The following is a 24,410-nucleotide window of genomic DNA, read 5'->3' on the forward strand; positions in this document are numbered from 1 at the left end:
AAAAGTGGTGGAGCTGAAGACGGAGTAGCTGACGATGTGTAAAGCACTCATGGGGCAAAGCAAAGAAGTGGAGATCATGGGTCTGTAAATGCAAATGATGGATCAAATGTGGAAGCACCGGGTCCCTAGATTAGTGATTGGGACTAGGTGAGTGCCTCAAAACAAGCTTGATGTTTTTGAAAACACCACAAGAAACAAAGGTTCTAATCAAGTCATAAAGAGTCGCATCTGAAAGCTGCTGAAAGGATATTGCAGGACCTGGTACTCTCCTATCCTTCTGAGGATAATTTTGACTTGGTTGGATGATGATTATGCTGGATACTTGGTAGATAGAAAGAGCACATCTCGAATGACATATATTCTGGGATCGTGTTTGATCTTTTAGGGTACAAATTCAGTGGCTCTTTCCACTGCTGAAACTGAGAATGTGGTTGCTATCTCTCGCGGTTCTCAATCGCTATGGATCAATCAATGGCTTAAGGTTCTTAGCGTGCTTCTTTGGGTGTGTGCCCTTGTTGTGTGTCAAATGCAATTGTACTTAACATGAAAACAAAATCAGTGCATTACAAAAGGATCAAGCACATCGATGACAGAGGACCAAGTAGCAGATATCTTCACCAAGCAAGGAGCTTTTTGAAAGAAATCTTTCAGTGTTGGGCATTTATCAAGCTCAACTGGTTGCTCTTCCTCAAAATTCCCGCATCGATTGGCTATGATAAAAGGACAGTCACACTACTTAAAGTGTTTTTCTGGTGATACCTAACTCACTTCTATACCGTCACAGGTATACACACAGGGATTCTTTGGTACAACACAGGCATTGGTGACATTGCATCTATCAGAATCTTTGCCTACTTTTTAAAGAGATCTCCAGGAACCTGGTCCCTGTGACTCAGGTTAGTGGTCTTTTTAGTACTTATATGTTTTTTTTTAAAGATTGTAAAAAAAATGCAATGTCATTAAAATTCACTTTTCGAAAATTCCTTTTTGAAGCCCACTCGATACATCTTCTCTGAGCTGATCCATCATTTAAGGAAACTCACCTATCAGAATCGTCTTTTCATATTCTTTCTTCAGCCAAAAGTCCGTGTCTCTTCACCTCTTGAAACTTTTCATCTTCCATCTCTGTGTAACATTCTTCTTCTGTGTCGTCTTGTGTTCAAACTATGACCATGTCTCCAGATGATTCTATCTCTTCCTCCACACCAAAAATGCACTCTTCTCTCCCATTCTCAGAGAACTCAACTTCGTCAGACCCAAAAATGTTAGAATCATCCTTAGAATCACCCATCTCCACTGACCAAAACTCATATGCTTCTCCACCAAAGCCCATGGTGTCAGGTCCATCTAAGACGCGCAAGAGTCAAACCCCAAAGAAGTTCGTTTCTCCCTCCACAGTTCCTGCTCCAAATGAAAAAGACAACTCAGAAGAAAGTGGTCAAACTCCAAGTATCTTGAATGTCCTTCTAAATACTAAGTAGCTTGAGGAGAAAGATGACGGAGTCGAAATGTCAAGTCAAACTGAGGCCACTGAAAATATGGAGATCAAGGACCAAATCAGGGATACAGAAAAATCAAGTTCCGTGGTCATGCATGAGTTTATCAGTGCTAATGACGACAAGGAAAAGGAAAGTGATGTTAATAAAGGAGATTCTGAAAAAAATCCTTCAAACCTAGGTAATCTCGTTCCTCCTGCTAGCGATAAAGTAAGTTCAGATTCAGCTGTAGTTCTTGATGGGAATGTGTCAGAAATACGATCAGGTTTTTCTAATAGTCTAGAAAATCTAGTGGATTGTGCAACTGGTTCTATTGATATGTCTCATGCTAAGGAGGTTAGTACAAAGATTCTTAGGGGGGGGGGGGGGGGGGGAATGATTATGTGCAAGAAATAGGGGATGCAAATAAATGACCTGTTGCCTTGACGTAAAAAAATGGATTCTGGAGAAACTGCAAAACACCTTGTCCACTATAGTTGTACCTTTAAGTGATTCTTCTCTTGAGAAGGAACCTGGTCCTCTAAATCCTTCTCTGTAAGTCGATTCAGATGATAATGTAAGCTTGAGGACTGTCATCAAAAGGTCATCTAGTCGTGTGAAGCAACTTGGTGAAAATGCAAGAAAGCAAATCTCTGCTAAGCCACCTACCAATAGACAAAGGAGCAAGGCTCAACGTAGGCTGCTCTTAAAGAGAGCAAAGAAAAAGGTACAGGAAAGAAAGGAAAGAGACTAGTAAAGCATGGGTTGAAAGATGACGAAACTATAGTAATTGTGTCTGATAGTGAATGTGAAGAGGAATCCTCTCCATTGGCAAGGAGAAATTCCAGGAAAAACACAAAAGATAAAGGAAAGAATGTTGTGGTGGATGAGTTTGACGTTCATGATCATGAGGATGTGGAAGAGGAGAAGATTGTGTCTTTCTCCTCTAAAAGAAGAAAAAATAGTTCACATGAGAATTTCGATTCTGCGATGAAGAGGCAACAAATCAAAGAGTTGGAAGTACTTAGGCAAGAAAATTTGAAAAATCAAAAGGTGTTATTTGGAAGAGTTGTTGATCTTGATATCGCAGAGAAAAATGGAATGAAGGAGCTACTAAAGATTTTGGATTTCCAAAAGTGGGAGAATCTGTTTACCTCTCCTGCTCCAAGTGTCTTTGAAGATGAAGTAAGTAAGTTGTATACTTCGTTGGTATATACTGATGATTCTACCTTAGTTATGATAGTAAATGGCATGGATTTCGAAGTGGATGAAGCAGAGTTGGGAAAAATTCTTGATGTACAATCTAATGGATTAAAATCGTTACGAGGGGAGATATCACAAACTTTCAAGGATCTGGTTGTAAAAAGGGGAGTGTCTGCAACTGGGAAAAGGCTTTATAAGAAACAACTTCAACCTGAATATCAGCTCCTGTTTGAAATTGTTAATAAAGCACTACTTCCAAGGGCGGAAAGGCGATGTATTGCCTCAGTAGCGGACCTGGTCCTTATTGAAGCGCTAGTAAATTTTCGGTGCGTAAGTCTGCTTGCTATAATGATTGAGCATATGATAAAAGTGGTTAATGCTAGAGAGGGAAAGCATGGTCTTCCATATGGGTTTTCCCTAACAAAAGTGTTCGAGTATTTCAATGTCAAGACTGGGAAGGAAACTATGGGGACAAGAAAACATATGTTCACCGTAGGGACCTTGGAAGATTGTGAGTGCTTGGAAAGAAAAAGGGGCCTCGGGAACAACTCAACCATCTCCAGTCTGATTGAGGCGCAGGAGCAGGCCGTTGCAGAGATTGAGAGGCTACAAGCTGAGACTGTCGTTCTGAAGACACAGCTGGCTGCCAGAGCTCAGGAACCTGGTCCTATCATAGAACTGACCGCTGCAAATTCTAAGCTGAGAACTGAGAATGAAGATCTGAGGAACAAGCTGGATGAGCTTCGCGACCAGATGATCCAGGACCAAAGGACAACCCTCAAAGCCTTCTCTCGCTAAATTCTCTCCAACCCCAGTCCTGCCCCTATCTTATTTCTCCTTTTTTTTTGTTGTCACCTGTCTTGGATTTTTGACATTGCTTATGTTGATTTTTTTTAAAAACTATCATATCATTGTGCTTTCAGACTGCTACTTTTTAATATGATTCTTTTTGTAGGGTTTTATTCTGACTGTGCAATTGCTTACCTCTTTGAGCCTATATTGTTACCTTTGTTGCTCCTGGTGTGTTGCCCGAGTGGCTATGAGTCAATATCACTGAACTTCTTTAAGTGAGCGCTAACCTCTCTTTTCGATGATGCCAAAAGGGGGAATGAAATCAAATTGATGTTGATGTTGGTGTATGTGGGTTGTGCTGTGCATATATGCTCGTAATAAGTGTTATATTCCTACAAGTGCGAAATCCATCTTATGCAACTTGCTATGAAAAGAGTCTTCTATTATGGGTATGGAAGAATGATGCTAAGCTTTGATGAAAAAGAAACCTGGTCCTCAGAGGGAATGGGACAATCTTCAATGTTGATACTATACAGTATTGATATTGATAATCCATCTTTTTATACTACACTTGATGTTAATGGTCACGTCCTCAAGGGGAACATGAATTACAAGTTTGTCATCATCAAAAAGGGAGAAATTAATGAGTTATAGTAGTTCATAAGTTTTGATGATTGACAAAAGATCCAAGGACCAGGTCCTCCATCAGGTCCCATGAGAGTACTGCACGGTACTTAACAATGTATAAGTCGCGCACTGTTCTGCTCACGCGGAAGCAAAGACACGTATGTATGATATGTAAAAGCCTTTGAGAAGTCACTATTCATGGTCACATGTCTCTCACATGCTCTCGATTTTGTCTTATATTTATACAACATGTTGGGCATCATTTTGACCTAACACTTACAAATCTAAAAGGATATATTTCTCTCAAGTGTGGCGGCTACCTTTCACAAGGTGCCCACAAGAACAAGATCTCAACAATCCAACGGACCAGTTCCTGCCACTGAAGACATCTGAAGTCCTAGGATAGTTGAGTCTTGTTTCATGCTCTTAATTTGTAATCCTACATTGCTTGTAAAGAAGCATCATAGTAGGACAGTTTTCAATCTTTGTAACTTTGTTTTCTTGGCTAGAGTTAGCTAAGTATCAGTTGGGTTGTTGGCTAGAGGTAGTCAAGACTTGGAGCTTTGCAATAGAGTTATTGTAAAGGTGCTTACAATAGGTGTATTGTAAGGGTTGGGGATTAAAAGTTTAATTCCTAGGTTGCAATAGGTTGTAATATGAAGTTGCTCAGTTTAGTGAAGTTGGAAATCCTACTAGGGTAGGTCGTAGTTTTTAATCCCTTGAGCAAGGAGTTTTCCACGTAAATATCTTGTCTTATTTACCTTCTATTACTATATGTGAAAACAGCTTAAGGACCAGGTCCCTTGGACTGTTTTGGTGGACTTTAAGGTGATGAACTCAAAAAGGGTGAACTCATAGGTTCTTTCACAACACAATCAAATTAACTCCACCTCTTTTTTTTTCGGTTTTGACTCAACAACAACATTTACCAGTGCTTTATAAGGAGTTGAATATTTGTTTTTAGCACAAGGAGTAATTTTTACGGTGGGTTTATTCAACTCCTACAAGGAGTTCATCTTAATGGAGGAATTCTTCACATCCGTTTAATAAGGAGGTAAATTTTTATTAATAGTGATAATCGAATAGTTAACGATTTATACAGAAGTTACTATTTCTTTTTCATTCTATTATTTGATTCACTAATTAATGTTAGTTTTATTATTACAGTTGAAGATATGTTTTGTTTAAATTTTGATATAAAAATGTATATACTAAAATTATACTATTATTTTTCTTTTCACATAGGTACATGAAGGTGCAAAAAGAGTAAAGTTTTAGATGAAGGATGCTGTAAGGCACATGAGGAAGCAACGTACCTTTTTTTTTTTTTTTTTTTTTTAATTCACTATTGTTCACGTATCTGAATTAAACTTTTTATGTTTGAGTGATTTTACTTTATTTACTCAATGAATTTGTAATAAGATGTTATCTCAAAATAATTATAGATGTAATTAGTATCTGATTTTGTATTTATTTTTGGCATTACATTTCTCTTTTAGTTTTTGTATTCTTTTATTTACATAAGCTAATTTTAAAAGTTGAAAGACAAAAACCATTTAACTATAGAAAGTAAATTTGCTACATTTTCATTCGTCTCAAATTGATTACATTAAGTGAAAAGGATAATTTATGCCTACATAGTTATATTTTAACTACAAATTAATTTAATATTTGATGAAAACTGAAATTGTCATTAAGTAAGATAACATGTAGTGACGAATTAGTCTTGTAAGTAATAACACCATTTCCGATGCACAAATAAGTTTCAACTACAAAATTGTTGCCTTTCCTCGACAAACAAATATGTCGCTATTTTATATATTTAGAGATGAAAATTTCCTTTCGTACACAAAGCACATACCATTTAGTGACGTAATCACTTCTTTTAACTACAAATTAAGCATTGCTTTAAAGACAATCAGCATCGTCACTAATAAAATTATAATTAGTGACAAATTAGATTTGTCGGTAATAAACATCATTTTAGCGACATTATAATGTTTTTAGCTACAAAAACTTTACGCTATTTATGACAAATAAGTTCGTCATAAATACTACTTATTTAGAGACGAAATTTTGTTTTGTAGTTAATATAACATTATTTAGCGATGAATTACTAAGTTGTCTCTGTATACTTTTAGTGACCCATGATTTAGGGACGAAAAATTGACGAAATATTTTTCGTCACAAAAAGTTTTTTGTGACGAAATATGAATTTTAAGTGACAAAATAATTCGTCCCAAATAATGAAATTTGTTGTAGTGGTTTTAATACATAAATGGTGATACTTCTGGTAGGAAAAGGGAACAATTAATAGTTGAGGAGTGAAACTCGCAAAATATAAAATATATATATATATATATATATATATATATATATATATATATATATATATATATATATATATATATATATATATATATAATAAATAAATCAGGTGTGATTTTGACCATTATCGCAATTCTTAATGTCGTAGTAGTGTGGAGAAGTAGTAGTTTGCCGCTCAAATCATGAAAAAACGGCGATATATGTCTTAAATTTTGTTTTTGGTTTTCCACCCGGTATCCGATACCCACATTGGAGCCCGATTATATACGATTTCGCGCTGCGTAGGGCTCATTTAGGGTTGTGTTAAATATTTTACAAACTTTGGTTATGTTTTAAACAACCTAAAAGCGGCTTTCTCCCTAACATGTTATATGGGCTAAGTTTACAACGCAACACAACCTAGTATGAATCAGTTAATGTGGTTCATTTTTTTCTTTTGGTGGAAAAAAATAATAATGTGGTTCATTAATTGTACTTAGAAAGTGCATAAGAGGTGCATGGCCTTATTTTTTATTTTGAGGAAAACACATCCTATCCGAAAACAAAGAAATACCTTCTAAACTAAACTCTTTAAGAGAAGTGCATATATAGCTTACAGATTTTCTGGGGATGTTGTGTTAATTTATTTTTAACCATATACTATTGTTGAAGAATTGCGATCGCTTTAGTCTCTGGGATATATGTTCTCGAGGACGAGGAGTGACAATCAGTGGTTCTAACAAACAAATAAATACTACCATCCTAGGAAAAAATATCTTTTCATAAATGTAGTATCGAAATTTACACACCATTCGCATGTGCTTTAAAGGAAATAAATGTCAACTACATGGAATCTAAGGAATATTCAGATGATTCGAAAGAAAATGATAATTCTCATTAATTATAGATTACAAATTTCTCAGAATTTCGAATTTACAAAAATTCTCGCCTCTTTCTCACATAATGAAATAAAAAGAAAATACATGAACAGGTTTTTTATTTTTTTTTATTTTTTATTTTTTTAAAGAAAAAGGAAATTCGCGAAAGATATCCACCAGCTAATAAAACCATGACGAGGAAACATCAACATGAATTGAGAAAAAAAAAATGTGAGGTACAAAAAAATGCATGAAATTGAACTCTCAACACTTGGGCAGGTCCATTGGTGGAGGAGGCAACTTTTGATTTGGAAGTTTACCATCAAGAACCAAACATGCCATTTCCAATCCCCAACTTGTGTGAACTTCCAGGTGACAATGCATAAACCATACTCCTAGTGACGAACAATATAATACAATACACTATTATTAGCGGAGTCAGAAACTCTAACAAGGAGATTAAAAGTACAAAAATATTTTCACACCCAGATTCAAGCTAGCCTACAACCCGATAGAATTTTCTGGCAAATACCTTTGATGCTACATAAACTGAAGGTTCCAGTACGTCAAAAGTTAAAGTTCTATATAAGGAGTTTTAAACTATGTCCCGTGTGCTTATTTGGAGCATTTTACAGTTAAAGTCAAAGGTTTGTTGATGGCGAGATTGGCATGCCTTCTAGTTGTAGTTGACTTTAAGCACGCCTGAACTATCCATAATCGTCTATTTACGGGCTTGCACTCAATAATCTATCAATTTACTTTTCTGCTTTCTATCGCATGCTTCTAAGATCTTTTTACGCTATTTTCATGTATAATATAACTTATAATGAATTAACCCCTCTTTAGATCTTGTAGTTCTACACTTCTACCCATGTACACTATGCCGTATTTTTCTTTCTTTTTCTTTTATGAATAGATGCTTGCAGTTTATATAGTATCTACTTTGTTAAGCTTGATATTAGACTTATGAAATGAATGATATTAGAAAACTTTCAAATGCAAATTCTTCAGTTACCTGGATTATCGGCAAGGAATCGAATAGCAACCCAACCACCAGAAGGGACACCCACAGTGTTCCTCTCAATAGGGTCAACAAGGTTGAAATTTGATGGATCCTTATTAGGGTCAAAATTCCCAAACCCTTGGCAAACAACAAAGAAGTGGAATCCATGAAGATGAAGAGGATGACTTTCAGCACCAAGAATGCTTGTGTCTTGCATTACTAGCTCCACACTAGTGTTAAATGGTAAAACATTAAGTTTTGTATCATTGTTAACTAGGGTGTTACTTGGAGGGTTTCCAGTGTAGTTAAACCAATGTAATGGACTATAAGGAAAATCAGGCCGGTATACATCTTTGGATTGTCCAAAGAAATGAGATTGGAGAAGTGCAGTTGTAGGTAGTATAAGTGACACATTATTGATTGAAGCTGAGAATTTTGTGCCATTAGGTCCTTGACAAGTTTTGTTTTGATCACAAGGACTTGTTCCAAGACCTACTGTGAAAAATAAACGTTTATCGACATTTATAGGTACATTAGCAGGGAATTGAGGAGTCGCGAGACTTCTTAATTTACTTGTAAAATTGGTGACAAAATTTGTGTCATTGAGAGCTGGTAGTAATGGCTTAAAAAGTGGTAGATTTTTAAATGGGATTTTGATTCTGATTCATACTCTAAAATTCCAGCAACTGTAGAGTTGTCAAATGTCCCAGGACCTGTCATATATGGCCGAGCAGTCATGTAAAATGTGGCATTAGGAAAATGAGGTTTACTTTTTAGGAGAACATTATAGGTTTGTCCTGGTGTGATAATAAGTGTATCTGTCTCAAAGGGTTTAACATAAACTCCGTCAGCATCGACAAGTTGGAGATTATGATTTGCAATGCTGAAGAAAAGCTCATCATTAAGTGCAGCATTGATCAATCGAAGAAGATAAGTTTTTCCCAGCAACTTAAAAGTATCTGTATAAAGAACATCCAAAAGTGTTAATATTCCAGAATCATTATCTATAAAGTCCAACAATCTTTCATAATGATTTCTACAAGTAAATCAAAATAAATTGAATTGTGTACACGTGTACTCTATATTGTTTTATTCATTCTAGAACAGTTGAATGAACTGATATAGAAATTGATATTTGGTCTAACTCAACCCCAAAGGTTAGCTTATAGGGTGAGGATTGCCCAAGTTCATATAAGAGATCAATTACTCATTTCATATCCGACGTGGGACTCCTAACACTCCCCCACACGCCCAGACCTCGTTAACTGGAGCGTGGACAATATAATACGAGGGCTCAACATTGGTGAACAAAGAAATTGGATGGGACTCTTAACAGGAATATTTAAGGGATGATTACATTTTTGGACATAATTAAACTACCCGAATATTTAATTATAGAAAAAGAATAGTAGCCCTCGTCTATATAGATTTTGTATACTAAGTACAAATATACAAATAATATACATATTATAGTATATACATAATCAGTGTGTAGGTTTTGTCGATTTTGGTTAGCACGTAATTAAATCAGCCGAATATTTAATTATAGAATTGTAACTATTACCTTTTGCCGAGCAATTACAAAGAGGGCCAAGAAGTCCATTGATAGTATAGGCATCAGAAACATTAGGACCTCCACCTGTTTGCAAAGCTTGGGAACTTATGGCTTCAGTATCTGCATTGAACCATTCTCCTGTAACATATTTCATTCATCAATTCATCATTAGTATTTTAATAACTTACTATAGTCAAATTAACCAAGAACTTAATTAATTATTACCAAAGATGATGGGAGTTTCTTTGTAGGGTTTGGCAAATGGATAAGGAGTATGTTTCTTAGGAAGAATGATAATAGGACAATAAACAGTTGATCTCAACCATGAAATATGTGCATGCCACCAAAATGTTCCTCTTTGACCAATTATAGTGAAGTTATACATATAACTTTGGCCAGTTTGAATGGGACATTGTGTTACATATGCTGGTCCATCTGCCCATCCACTACGAATTTGTCAAATTCCATGTCTATTGTAAGAACAAAAATATGATTAAGCTTAGGTAAACCTTAGTTAATCTATATAAAATAAAAAGATTACATCGTGAGATATCAATTGCTTACTGAATTCTGTGAATTGCATGAAAATAAGTATATTTATGTTTACCAGTGGATGGAGATGTTGTTGTGAACATGATTGACCACCTCAATTTCAACACGATCACCTTCCCTTGCCACAATGCGAGGTCCAGGAAATTGTCCATTCACTGTAACCATAGTCTTGGTGTGGCATAGTCTTTTCACATTTTGCAGTTTGATCTGAATACAAAAATGAGAAGGAAAATTATGGTTCAAGTAATGATAACATGAAACAATTAACTTCTGTACACTGACAGAGTAAAAGAATTCTTATACTACCAGGTCGCCTAAAAGATAATTAGAAATAACTGTTCATAATGAATGAGATTCGTAACTTAGAAAATAAGGTTGGTATACCTTACAACAACATGTTAAAATATATCTACTGTATATAAGTTAAATCCAACTATATAAAACAGGAAACTAATTGATATTATGCATACTTCAAATTTATAATGCCTGGTTGCAGCTGATACTCTATGGAGGAGACATGATGCAATTAGAGAGATAAGAAATATTATTCCAATAGCACCCATATTTTTGCAAAGAAAATCTCTCTGCTTTAATTTCTCTCAATTTACGAACTTTGCTGCTGCTGTTGTTGTATAAGTGCATGGAGGTGACATATTATATAGAGATGTTCATAGGAAGTTTGGTTGAAGAGAATAGCTTGATTGTAAGCTATCTTTGGTTAGACCAATTGTTGTTGTAGAACAGACTTTAGAGTGGTGTCAAAGAATACATATATCTGCACAGTATATTAGTATATTTGACATGCACTATGTGCGGCTTTTAATTAAGGCTTCCTGTAGGGATCTAGTAGCTCAGTTGGTTGGCTACATGAACTTTCACCTTGTTGGTGAGGGTTTGAATCCTCACGTTGTAATTTCCTCCCCCATTTCCCCTTCCCCTACCCCACTATGTAATTAAAAAAAAAAAGTTTAAAAAAATAATAAAAAATTAAGGCTTCCTTACACAGGTAGGCATGATTTTGACCTTCATCCGTGCTTTTTTTTTTGTTTGGGGGGCTGGGGGGCGGGGGGGGGGTGGATTTTAAAAAATATACAGCCCAAGCCAACATATTGTAGTGACGTAGCTATATTTTAGGTTTACTCCTGTATAACTAACTTCTTCTTTTCTCGCGACAGTATTTATATATCTGGTATTACAATATTATAATTATACTTAGTTATATGTATCAACCTTGTATAAAAGTTCATAATAATATATAAGAGGTGTTTATACACACTTTTATACTATTATATAGAGTAATATCATATAAATTTATAGAAAAATTGGGTTTCATCCTACAAACTTCAATGCACAAATGGGTCAAACACATCACCAAGTAGCTCAAATCTTCATCGAGTAGCTTCAAAATTTAACTACAACTTCAAAATGACATCCCCAACAAACCTCAATCATCAATTTGTCAAAAATTTCAACAAATCACGAAACCCATTGTGAGTTTTTCAAGCTTCTAAAATTCCCTCAATAATGGAGTTTTATATTTTTACTTCAATTCAAGGGTAAATGTTTGAATCGGTGATGAGAAACATGAATATCACTCAATCAATTTCTAAGCATAATAAAATGAAAATTCATAATCATAAAGTAAGGGATTATTGTCTTTTCCCTAAGTATTTCAAATTATATACAAAATGAAGTAAATAGGGTATGATCTGAAAAATATGGGCTACTTTTGATCATAATCTTGGGCCAAGTGACATAAAAGGTAAGTCTCAACGTTTTTTTCGTTACCAAAACATTTCTTTACTGGAATGTAAAGAAAATTGTAGTAATAACTAATTAAATTTCTTCAACTAATGTAATCAAGTTTTTTGTTACTTATGGAAATGCAGATTTTCAGATGATGATCCATATAGAGTTTAATACCAAACAACCCCTTAATTTTCCTCATAGAATTATTGTACTTTTATCTTTGAACATGAATTTTCAATTTAAAAGAAATAAAACAATACGTATAAAAAGAACATATTTCAATTAATTTAGCCCCTTCATGCTTACTATAACTGCTTATTTCGATTTATTATTAGCGGCTTTAACTATAACCTCAGCTCTATTTATTTGTCTAAGCAAGATACAACTTAAACGGAATACTTAAAATAAACAATTCATAAAAAGAAATCCTTCTGTGGTATGTACACTTATAACGACTTAAGGTTACTTCAAAATTATTTGACAGTAATTAGTGGATTACCAAGCTTTTTTAAAGGGAAATTTCATAAATAGCAATATTAATGACACATATTACTAATTATAACGATATTACTAACTTTACAAAACACAAGAATATTAATTTTGCAAAATGTATAAAATTCAGCTAATCTTTTTATTTTGTTGTATGCTATGTATACACTTAAAATATGTCTGAGATACACATGGCATACACACATACATGATATACACAACTGAATGTGGTTGTATCTACTTATACGCCGTGTGCACCTAATTATATGTACAGTGATACATAGGACATACAGTAAACATACGCCAAACATACACCAGACATTCAATGAGATACAATATACATACACCAATTTTTACCTTCAAATCACCACCACGGAAAACCACCCTCACCACCACCACAAACTAATATAAGCGCCACCTACTCATAACAATACAAAATCATTTCCATACAAAAAAGAACAGAAGAAAAACAAGAGTATTGCCGGAGTTAGATGTCCATATTTATTTTGCCGGATCTATTTCGTTGGATTCATCTATAAGATTCTCTTAAAACTAATACAGTCTTTTACGCGGCTACTCCTCTTTGTGGGTGTAGTACTCAGGGGCGGATCTACTAAGGAGGGTGGGGATGCCACGCACCCGCACACCTCAATCAAAACCCTGTGTATTTATGTGTATATAGAGAGAGAATGGGTTATATACGTAAAGTGGCACTCTGACTGACAAATGTTTGCTTGGTGCCACTAGCGAAGGGTTGGGTGTTTCGTCCATAGTTCCTGGGATCGAGCCTAGTGTACTCCACTTCTTTTTGTTTCTAAAGCTATTTTGTTTTCAATTTTAATAAGGTTATGCAGCTTACAGAAAGATTCGTTCTCCGTTCCTTTTCTACGTTGTTGTTGGCTATTTTTTCCTTATAAGTTACTATTTACATTTTAAATTTTATTATTTTGCTTCTATTTTATAGTTCATAGTTTTTTGTTTTGAGTATCTAAATGTGCATCTATAATGAGTTCTAGTTGCCTATTCTTGAATCAGACAATAGCCCCAAAATTTGAAAATTCGTCGACAATTATAAAATGATATTTTTGTTTATTAAATATGAGAGGGGGTCTAGCCAAATCCCCCGCCACTCTAAGGTGGCTATATAAAAAAAATGTTAATATTATAGTAGTACTGAAGTTTTATGCTTTCTTCAAAATTGTCACAATTACGGACCCGAATCGAAGCTCAAAATAGTGTTTTTGTTTAATTATTTATATAAACCGAAAGGCCAAAGGACCCAAACAAAAACTCAAAATATTTCAAGTCGAAGGCCAAATTAGTGTGACAAACAGTATGTCTATTATATGTCACGCCCCGAACCATGGCCTAGGCGTAACACGACACTCGGTGCCTAACTGCATGTGACCGAGCGAACCCATAGGCTGGCTGAATCAACATGTGATATCAAAACATGCAATAATAAGGAAATAAGACTAACACATGCTGATCTACTAAAAGTCTGACTGAAAATATATTAAATGCGGAAATACTGGTCTAAGTTCAAAACATCTAAATAAATAGCCCACAAGGCTAAAACATAAAAAACTGTTAATATCTGACTGACTAGACTATATCTATGAAGCATCTAAAGATAATTGTCTAAATGCCGGGAAGACTGAAGCAGGATAGCGCCCCGGAGGAAATGGGGCTCACCAATAGCTGATACGAGCAAGTCCTAGCTAGCTGGATCGTCAACCTGTATATTGTTGCCTACATCGCGAGATGCAGGCCCCCAAGCAATAAAAGTGACATCAGCACATTTGAATTGTACTGGTATGTAAGGCAACTAAAAGAAAGAATATAAGTACTGAAACTGAAACTGAACTAAATAGGAAAGCAAGAGTCTGAGATACTCTCTGTTCTGAATCAAGAATCACCTGTAAAACTGTAAATATAACTGTGGCCTAGGGCCCATATAATGTGCACAAAACTGTGGCCTCAGGCCCAAGCAATACGTATGCATAAACTGTGGCCTAGGGGCTAAAAATACAGATACAGGTGTTCAACATTAAACAATTTACAAGACTGAGACTGGCTATAGCTGATAGCATGATAACTATTTCCGATGATGGAACTTAAGCAAATAACTTATTATATACTGACTGAGACTCATGTGATGTCAATACACAAGTCTATAATGATTACGTACTGAGTTCATGATATTCAAAGTGATTACCATGAACGAATTATGAAACTACAACCCTAGAAGATAGCAGTTCTACAACTATTCAAGAAATTAGGGCTAAGCTGTATTCTGAGTCAAATTACTGGTAAACATGTAGAACAAGGTGTAGGGAGAATCATAAACATTCCCTAATGTAGATAGTTAGCCTCACATACCTTAGTTGCTTCACAATCCACAATAAAAGTCTGAACTTTGAGAGGAATCCCAAAAGCTTGTGTCTCAAACCTTGAATATGGGTTTTCTTGAAAACCCTAGGTTAAGAACAATGATTCCCTATATAGGTTAGATGAACACATGATTTAATCCACTTGGAATAGGTTAGAATAGCTTACCTTAGTATTCTTGATGGTGGAGGAGGAGAGCAGGTCGTTCTAGGGTTTAGGGACTTGTAAAAATAAAAACTAGAACTGAAACCAGGTATTTGTAGGTTTTGGTGCGTATTGACTTTTACGGGCTGAATTACGGTTAGTAAATCAAATTACGGTCAGAAATTCTTAGATAGTAACTTTTGATGTTTCAAAACAGAATGCCCAGTTAAACACCTCTCCAATTATGGTCACGAATTACGGTCCGTAATTCCCGACCGTAATTTTTCATATCAAAATCATTGAGCAACTTACTAATTACGGACTGAATTACGGTTCGTAATTCAAATTACGGCCAGTAATTCTGGGCGTAAAATTCCATCTGCTGAATTGAAGCAAAAATTCCAACTCCAACATTCTCGATCTGATTTTCTAAGTTTAAAATCATGGTCAAAGCTTAAGTTAAAGGTATGAGGTGTTACAATATCTCCCCCTTGGGATCATTCATCCTCAAATGATGGATTCTGGCAAAGAGTGACTGCTAAGACATGTGTACACTAACTAGCATGAACATATGAATGCTGAACTAAAAGGAATGCTGAACTGGATAGCTGTTGAACCAACTGAAGGAACACTGAACTGAGTGATTACTGAACTGGCTGAATACTGAAAACGTGGAAACTATAGAAGGAAAATCTGAACGAGGAAGGTACATTACCTCCAACATTTTCTGCCGACTATTCAAAAAGATGGGGATATCTGGACTTCATGTCCTCTTCTACTTCCCACGTAGCTTCTTCAACTTTTTGACTCCTCCATAATACCTTTACTGAGGAAACTTCTTTCGTTCTCAACTTGCGAACCTGACGATCAAGGATTTTCACTGGGACTTCTTCGTAAGTAAAACTATCATTGACTGCTATGCTATCAGTCGGGACAACCAACGAGGGGTCTTCCACACACTTTCTCAATATAGACACATAAAATACAGGGTGCACAGCAACAAAGTCTTGTGGCAACTCAAGCTCATAGGCCACTTGACCAACCTTTCACAGAATTTTGTATGGTCCATTATAGCGGGGACTAAGCTTCCCCTTCTTACCAAATCTCATGACACCCTTAATAAGCGAAACTTTAAGAAATACCCATTCATTAACTTGAAACTCTAAATCCCTTCGTCTCACATCTGTGTACAACTTCTGGCGACTCTGGGTCGTTTTCAATCGCTCCTGAATTAACTTGACTTTATCCATAGCCTGATAGACCAAGTCTGGTCCTAACAACTCTGCTTCACCAACCTCAAACCAACCAATTGGTGATCTACATCTGTGCCTATACAAAGCTTCATACGGTGCCATCCCAATACTAGCATGGTAACTGTTATTATAAGCAAACTCAATAAGAGGCAAGTGATCATCCCAATTACCTTTGAAATCAAGGACACATGCCCTCAACATATCCTCAAGGGTCTGAATGGTGCGCTCTGCCTGGCCATTGTCTGAGGGTGAAAAGCTGTACTGAGATTAACTTTTGAATCCAATCCTTTCTAAAAGGATCTCCAAAATTTTGCTGTGAACTGAGCACCACGATCTGAAATAATGGACACTGGAGTTCCATGAAGTCTGATAATTTCACGAAGATATAACTTGGCATAGTCCTCTGTTGAATCTGTAGTCTTAACTGGCAAGAAGTGCGCTGACTTCGTAAGTCTGTCCACCATCACCCAAATTGAATCATGCCTCATAGCTGAACGAGGTAGACCTGTTATGAAATCCATATTTATCATCTCCCACTTCCAAACAAGAATATCAATATTCTGAGCCAAGCCACCAGGCCTCTGGTGTTCGGCTTTCACTTGCTGACAATTTGGGCACTTAGCCACAAAATCCGCTACATTCTTTTTCATATCGTTCCACTAATAAATCTCCTTAATATCATGATACATTTTCGTGGAACCTGGATGAATGGAATACCGGGAATGGTGAGCTTCTGACATAATTCGCTCCCTGAGCCCATCTACATCTGGAACGCATAATCTGCCTTGACATCTCAAGGTACCGTTATCTCCCCCTTGTTCAAAAGCCATCGTCTTATGCTTGTTAATCTCCTCTCTCAGCTACAACAAGTAGGGATCTTTATACTGCTTCTCTTTAACTTCAACAACTAAGGAGGAAAGGGCTCTATTCTGAACAATCACACCGCCATCCTCGAGGTCCAAAAGTCGAACCCCAAGACTGGCTAAACGGTGAACTTCCTTGGTCATAATTCTCTTATCTGCATCAACATGAGCTAAACTTCCCATGGAACACCGACTAAGAGCATCAGCCACTACATTCGCCTTCCCTAGATGATAGAGAATATCCACATCATAGTCCTTAAGCAATTCGAGCCATCTTCTCTGCCTAAGATTCAACTCTCTTTGCTTGAAAATATACTGCAGGCTTTTATGATCGGTGAAAATATCCACATGCACTCCATACAAGTAGTGACGCCATATCTTAAGTGCAAAAACCACAGCTACCAATTCTAGGTCATAAGCCGGATAATTCTTTTCATGAGCCTTAAGCTTGCTAGATGCATAAGCCACAACTTTACCATGCTGCATTAGAACACATCCAAGACCAATTCTTGAAGCATCACAATATACTACGAACCCCTCGGTTCCTTCTGATAGCGTCAAAACTGGAGCAGAAGTCAATCTCTTCTTCAACTCTTCGAAACTCTATTCACATGCATCTGACCATTGAAATTTAACCTTTTTCTAAGTCAACTTCGTCAATGGAGCTAAGATAGAGGAAAATCCCTCAACAAAATGCCTGTAATAGCCTGCCAAACCCAAGAAACTTCTGATATCTCTTGCTGAGGTGGGTCTGGGCCAATTCTTAACAGCGTCAATTTTCTAAAAGTCCACTTTAACACCTTCGCCTGAAATCACATGGCCTAAGAATGCCACTGACTTTAGCCAAAACTCGCACTTTGAGAATTTTGCATAAAGCTCACGATCCTTGAGTGTCTGCAATACTATTCTGAGATGTTCTGCATGATCAACCTCACTACGGGAATACACCAATATGTCATCAATAAACACAATGACGAATAAATCGAGATAAGGCTTGAAGACCCTGTTCATAAGATCCATGAAGGCTGCTGGTGCATTCGTCAATCCGAAGGACATGACAAGAAATTCAAAATGGCCATAACGGGTTCTGAAGCGGTTTTTGAAATATCAACTTCCTTAACCTTCAACTGATGGTAGCCTGATCTGAGGTCAATCTTAGAATAACACTGAGCACCCTGAAATTGATCAAATAAGTCGTCTATTCTGGGAAGAGGGTACTTGTTCTTATATTGAACTTGTTCAACTGGTGATAATCTATACATATGCAAGGATCCATCTTTCTTTCGGACAAACAAGACCGGTGCGCCCCAAAGTGAGACACTTGGCCTTATAAATCCCTTGTCAAGAAGATCTTTCAACTGAACTTTCAACTCTTTTAACTCTGCTGGGGCCATTCTATACGGCGGAATAGATATCGGCTTAGTGCCGGGAAGTAGGTCAATCCCAAAGTCAATTTCCCTATCGGGAGGAACTCCGGGTAGATCATCTGGAAAGACTTCTGGAAACTCACTGACAACTGGTATTGACTGAAGAGTTGGAGTCTGGGCATCTGTATCCCTGACTCGAACTAAGTGGTAAATATACCCCTTGGAAATCATCTTTCTGGCTCTAAGATAGGAAATAAATCTACCCCTAGGTGCTACTGAATTACCCTTCCATTCTATAAGTTCATCGGGAAAATCAAAGGTTACTGTTTTGGTTCTACAACCCACTGAGGCATAACAAGACTCTAACCAATCCATACCCATGATTACATCAAAGTCTATCATCTCTAATTCTATTAAATCTGCTATGGTAGTGCAATGGTAGATTAACACTGGACAACCCCTATAGATATGTCTAGCTATAACTGATTCCAACTGGTGTGGATACTTCAAAGGGCTCATGAAACTTTTTGAGTTTCATCCCAAATTTCTTAGCAATATAAGGGGTTACATAAGATAGAGTGGAGCCTGGGTCCATAAGAGCAAAAACATCGAAGGTGAAGACTGTTAGCATACCTGTGACAACATCTCCACGGGTCTCTATATCCTGACGTCCTAACAGTGCATACAGATAGTTCTGACCATCACCCGTATTTTGAGACTTTGCTGCCCCACGCCCCTTCTGGGCTTGGGAATTTCGAGGAGCTGCTGAATTAGTGGACTGAGCTACATTACTGTTACCTCCGGTATTCTTTCTTGCTGATGGACAATCCCGCAAAAAATGACCTGGCTGACCACACCCAAAACAACCATCCATGCCCGAATGGCATACTCCTGAGCGCTTCTTACCACAAGTGTTGCAAGTAGGGTGTTGGAAACCACGATCGGTCACGCTGGCCTGTGACTGTGAGCCTGTTGTTCCGAAGTTTCGGCCTTTTTGATTAAACTTGGACCTCTGAGATGGAGCACTAGCATAGAGGGAGGAGTCCTGATGACCTATTCTTAAAGAATTGACGATTTTCACCTCCTTGAGATCCTTCCTAACTGAAATTACCAGCAGACTTAGCCCTCTTGTTGAACTCTCTATCTTTCTGCTTCTGCAGGGCCTCTTCTTCCTTCAACCTAGTCTCGTTACCTTGCACAAATGTCAGTATCTTAGAAATAGTCATCTTGTCATTCTGAGCAGCCATGTTGGCATCCCTGTGCAATTCGGGTTTAAGTCCAAGTACAAACCTTCTAACCATAGCCCTCATATCAGGAACCATGTGAGGAGCATGTCTGGACAATGACACGAACTTGAGATAGTAGTCCTGAACAGTCATGTCATTCTGCCTTAGATTCTCAAACTCAATGGCCTTGGCTTCCCTGACCTCAATTGGCATGAAGTGCTCAATGAAAGCGTCTGCAAATTCATCCCAAGTAGCAGAAGGTGCATCCTCCCCTCGGGACTGTTCCCATGTCTCATACCAAATATGGGCCACATCTTGCAGCTGGAAAGCTCTAAGTTCCGATGCCTCTGTATTAGTAGCATGCATCACACGAAATACTTTCTGAAGTCCATCAATGAAATTGTGCGGGTCCTCATCCTTCTTTGACCCTGTGAACACTGGCGGCTTCATCCGCAGAAACTCCTGAGTCCTAGAACTGTTCGACCCATTACTAGCACCTGAGCTAGGAGCCGTTTCTTGTCGCTGGGCCTGGTTTGCCAAAATCTGAGTAAGAATAGCTCCTCTAACGTTCACGTCTAAAGCATTATGAGGGGTAGCTGTAGCATTAGCTGGGGTGGCTGTCTGAGCCTGAGTGTTCTCTTCTATTGCTGCATCAACGGTAGCCCTCTGGCTAGTAGCTGTATTCCTCTTGTTGTACTTTCTTTTCGGAGCCATTTCTAAAATACGTAATTCGCACGAGTTAGAAGAATTCCTAAAAGTAATGCTCTAACTGCACGAACTAAAGTATGAAAGAAGTGAAACAAATCCTGAATGTCTTGGTGGTCAACTGTTTATATGTGTGGGGCCCTCACACATATAAAGGCGACCCCACTAGACACGGCTTCATAGACTCCCTAAAACACTTGAACCTAGTGCTCTGATACCAAGCTTTGTCACGCCCCGAACCGTGGCACGGCACTCGGTGCCTAACTGCATGTGACCGAGCGAACCCATAGGCTGGCTGAATCAACATGTGATATCAAAACATGCAATAATAAGGAAGTAAGACAAACACATGCTGATCTACTAAAAGTCTGACTGAAAATATATTTAATGCGGAAATACTAGTCTAAGTTCAAAACATCTGAATAAATATCCCACAAGGCTAAAACATAAAAGACTGCTAATATTTGACTGACTAGACTATATCTATGAAGCCTCTAAAGATAACTGTCTAAATGCCAAGAAGACTGAAGCAGGATAACGCCCCGGAGGAACTGGGCTCACCAATAGCTGATACGAGCAAGTCCTAGCTAGCTGGATCGTCAACCTGTATATCGTTGCCTACATCGCGAGATGCAGGCCCCCAAGCAATAAAAGTGACATCAGCACATTTGAATTGTACTGGTATGTAAAGCAACTAAAAGAAAGAATATAAGTATTGAAACTGAAACTGAACTAAATAGGAAAGCAAAAATCTGAGATATTCTCAGTTCTGAATCAAGAATCACCTGTAAAACTGTAAATATAACTGTGGCCTAGGGCCCAAATAATGTGCACAAAAACTGTGGCCTTAGGCCAAAGCAATACGTATGCTTAAACTGTGGCCTAGGGTCCAAAAATATATAGATAAAAGTGTTCAACATTAAACAATTTACAAGACTGAGACTGGCTATAGCTGATAGCATGATAACTGTTTCCGATTATGGAACTTAAGCAAATAACTGATTATATACTGACTGAGACTCATTTGATGTCAATACACAAGTCTATAATGATTACGTACTGAGTTCATGATATTCAAAGTGATTACCATGAACGAATTATGAAACTACAACCCTAGAAGATAACAGTTCTACAACTATTCAAGAAACTAGGGCTAAACCGTATTCGAGTCAAATTACGATAAACATGTAGAATGAGGTGTAGGGAGAATCATAAATGTTCCCTAACGTAGATAGTTAGCCTCACATACCTTAACTGCTTCACAATCCACAATAAAAGTCTGAACTTTGAGAAGAATCCCAAAAGCTTGTGTCTCAAACCTTGAATATGGGTTTTCTTGAAAACCCTAGGTTAAGAACAATGATTCCCTAATTAGGTTAGATGAACACATGATTTAATCCACTTGAAATAGGTTAGGATAGCTTACCTTAGTGTTCTTGATGGTGGAGGAGGAGAGCAGGTCGTTCTAGGGTTTAAGGACTTGTAAAAATAAAACTAGAACTGAAACTAGGTATTTATAGGTTCTAGTGCGTATTGACTTTTACCGACTGAATTACGGTCAGAAATTATTAGACAGTAATTTTTGATGTCTCAAAATAGAATACCCAGTCAAACACCTCTCTAATTACGGTCACGAATTACGATCTATAATTCGAATTACGGTCCGTAATTCCTGACTGTAATTTTCCATATCAAAATCAGTGACAAGCTTACTAATTACGGACTGAATTACGGTCCGTAATTCAAATTACGACCCATAATTCTAGGCGTAAAATTCCATCTGCTGAACTGAAGCAAAAATTCCAACTCCAACATTCTCGATCTGATTTTCTAAGTCTAAAATCATGGTCAAAGCTTAAGTTAAAGGTCTAAGGTGTTACATTTTAAATCGAAAAGACGAATAACCCGAACAGAAGTTCAAAATAAATTAAGTCGAAGCGTAAAATAGTGTGGCATCCAGAACCTCAAAATCCTGGATCCGCCTCTGGTGGTACTCGTCGCCATTGATACTTAAATTAGATATTAAACTCTAATAACACCACAAGAAAGTATAGAAATAGCAACAACTTTTTTGGCAACAAAAATAATATAGTTGGCAAAATTTAATATTTGGCAACAATTTAGTTTTATTGTTGGCATATACAAAGAATCTTTTAAAAATGAGCCTTTTTTTTTGTTGTCAAACAATTTAATTTTGTTGCCATAGTATTGACTGTAATTGCAAAAAGGTACTTTTGGGAAGAACAAAAAAGTTGTTGCACGTCGTTGCAATAACAGCCGATGGGAAAAGTTTATGCAACAACAAAAACTATGTTGTTGCCAAAAGTACTTTTGCAACATTAGTCTATCTATGGTAACAAAATATTTTTTTGGTAAATGTTTTCTTTCTTGTAGTGAAATAATTTGAAAAAGAAAACAATATCACAAATAGAGTATATAAACCAAGCGAACTATGAAGAAACTTTGTGAGTGAAAGAGTACTTGCAACATGATCATACACGACTTGAGCAAGACGTTGAAGGGTACATATAAACCAATTTGTAGGGAAAAAATAGCACCTAAAATTTGGTATCTGTGTATATTGATTTGCTATAAACTAAAAAGTTTCACTATTTTAGTAATTATTTAAAAGTATTAATAAAAAGAATAATTACCTTGTTTAAGTAGTTATTATGTCGCATAATTTTCCTTTGTTGTATTAAAGTGATGTGTAACTTACACAATTAAAGAAGGGAAAAAATCAATTATACTCCTAATACAGTAATACTAGTGATCTTATATATGTCCTTAATTTACGTTTCGGTTGATAGGAGCCCAAATCGTCATCTTTTATCTCAAATATTAATATATATTATATATGCCCCCTCCCACTAACATTTTTTTTAATCTTAAAAAAATTTAAGGGAAAAAATCGAAATTAGCCGGTCATTTGCATTTTGCAATGTGACCAAAATCTTTAGCCATAAGATATGATTTACTAACAATAGCCATAAAAACATATAACCTCGTGCCAACAAAAATGAAAACAAAGTCGGCGACATCGGCAAACTCTCTACAAGGGTTCTTTCCAACACTCAAAAACTTGAAAAGGACAAATCAAACTAAATAAAATTGCTCTTCAACTTACATGTAATCACAAGACTAAAAAAAATCGCAAACTTCAACATCATACAAGACCAAAACCCACCAATTCGAAATCCCCCAAACTTTCACATTACTTGATACGATACCAACGGTATATACCATTCCTTCAAGGCCATTCACTCGTAGCCAAGCCAAGGAACTCCAAGACTTGCAAGTGATGTTTATGAAGATAGGGGCATTGGAAGCGCCTGAAGAACACCTCTCAAGAGTGTATAATGTGTGGATGATTGCTTGGGAGGATGTTGAAGATGAAGGCATAAGAAGGGAAGCCATAAAAAGTGGCTAGAAGTGCAAATGGCCAAAGAAATGCCAATGTTGGCTATTTTCGGCCAACTTGTGGCTAATTTTGCAAAAGGTCACTTTTGGACCTTAGTTGCAAAAGACAATTTTTTTTTGGACTATATATAGTTGCCTTAGTCATTTCATTAGTTTTTAGCTTGATTATTGAAGAAAAACCTCTTATGAGTGATAGTTTGTTTAGTTAGTTAGTTAATTAGAGATTATCTTAGTGACTAGTTGTGTGGATTTTTGGTTGGTAATCTAAAACTCTTGTCCTTGATTTTCTACATTGAATTGCTCATTTGTGGATTCATTGAGTCTTCCTTGTTGATTATCAATTAGTACAGGTTCATTAGTAGGAATCAATTAGGAGGATTTAGGTTTAACATACCTATATTTGCCTATAAT

General features: G+C 36.7%; 1 pseudogene; it reads right to left on the bottom strand.

Annotated features, from left to right (window-relative positions):
- Nucleotides 1-7,421: 7,421 nt before the first annotated feature.
- On the bottom strand, nt 7,422-10,714 carry LOC132058455 (laccase-17-like; annotated as a pseudogene).
- Between the last annotated feature and the right edge of the window lie 13,696 nt (nt 10,715-24,410).

This window comes from Lycium ferocissimum, chromosome 5 (genome assembly GCF_029784015.1).
Source record: "Lycium ferocissimum isolate CSIRO_LF1 chromosome 5, AGI_CSIRO_Lferr_CH_V1, whole genome shotgun sequence".
Taxonomy (NCBI): Eukaryota; Viridiplantae; Streptophyta; class Magnoliopsida; order Solanales; family Solanaceae; genus Lycium; species Lycium ferocissimum.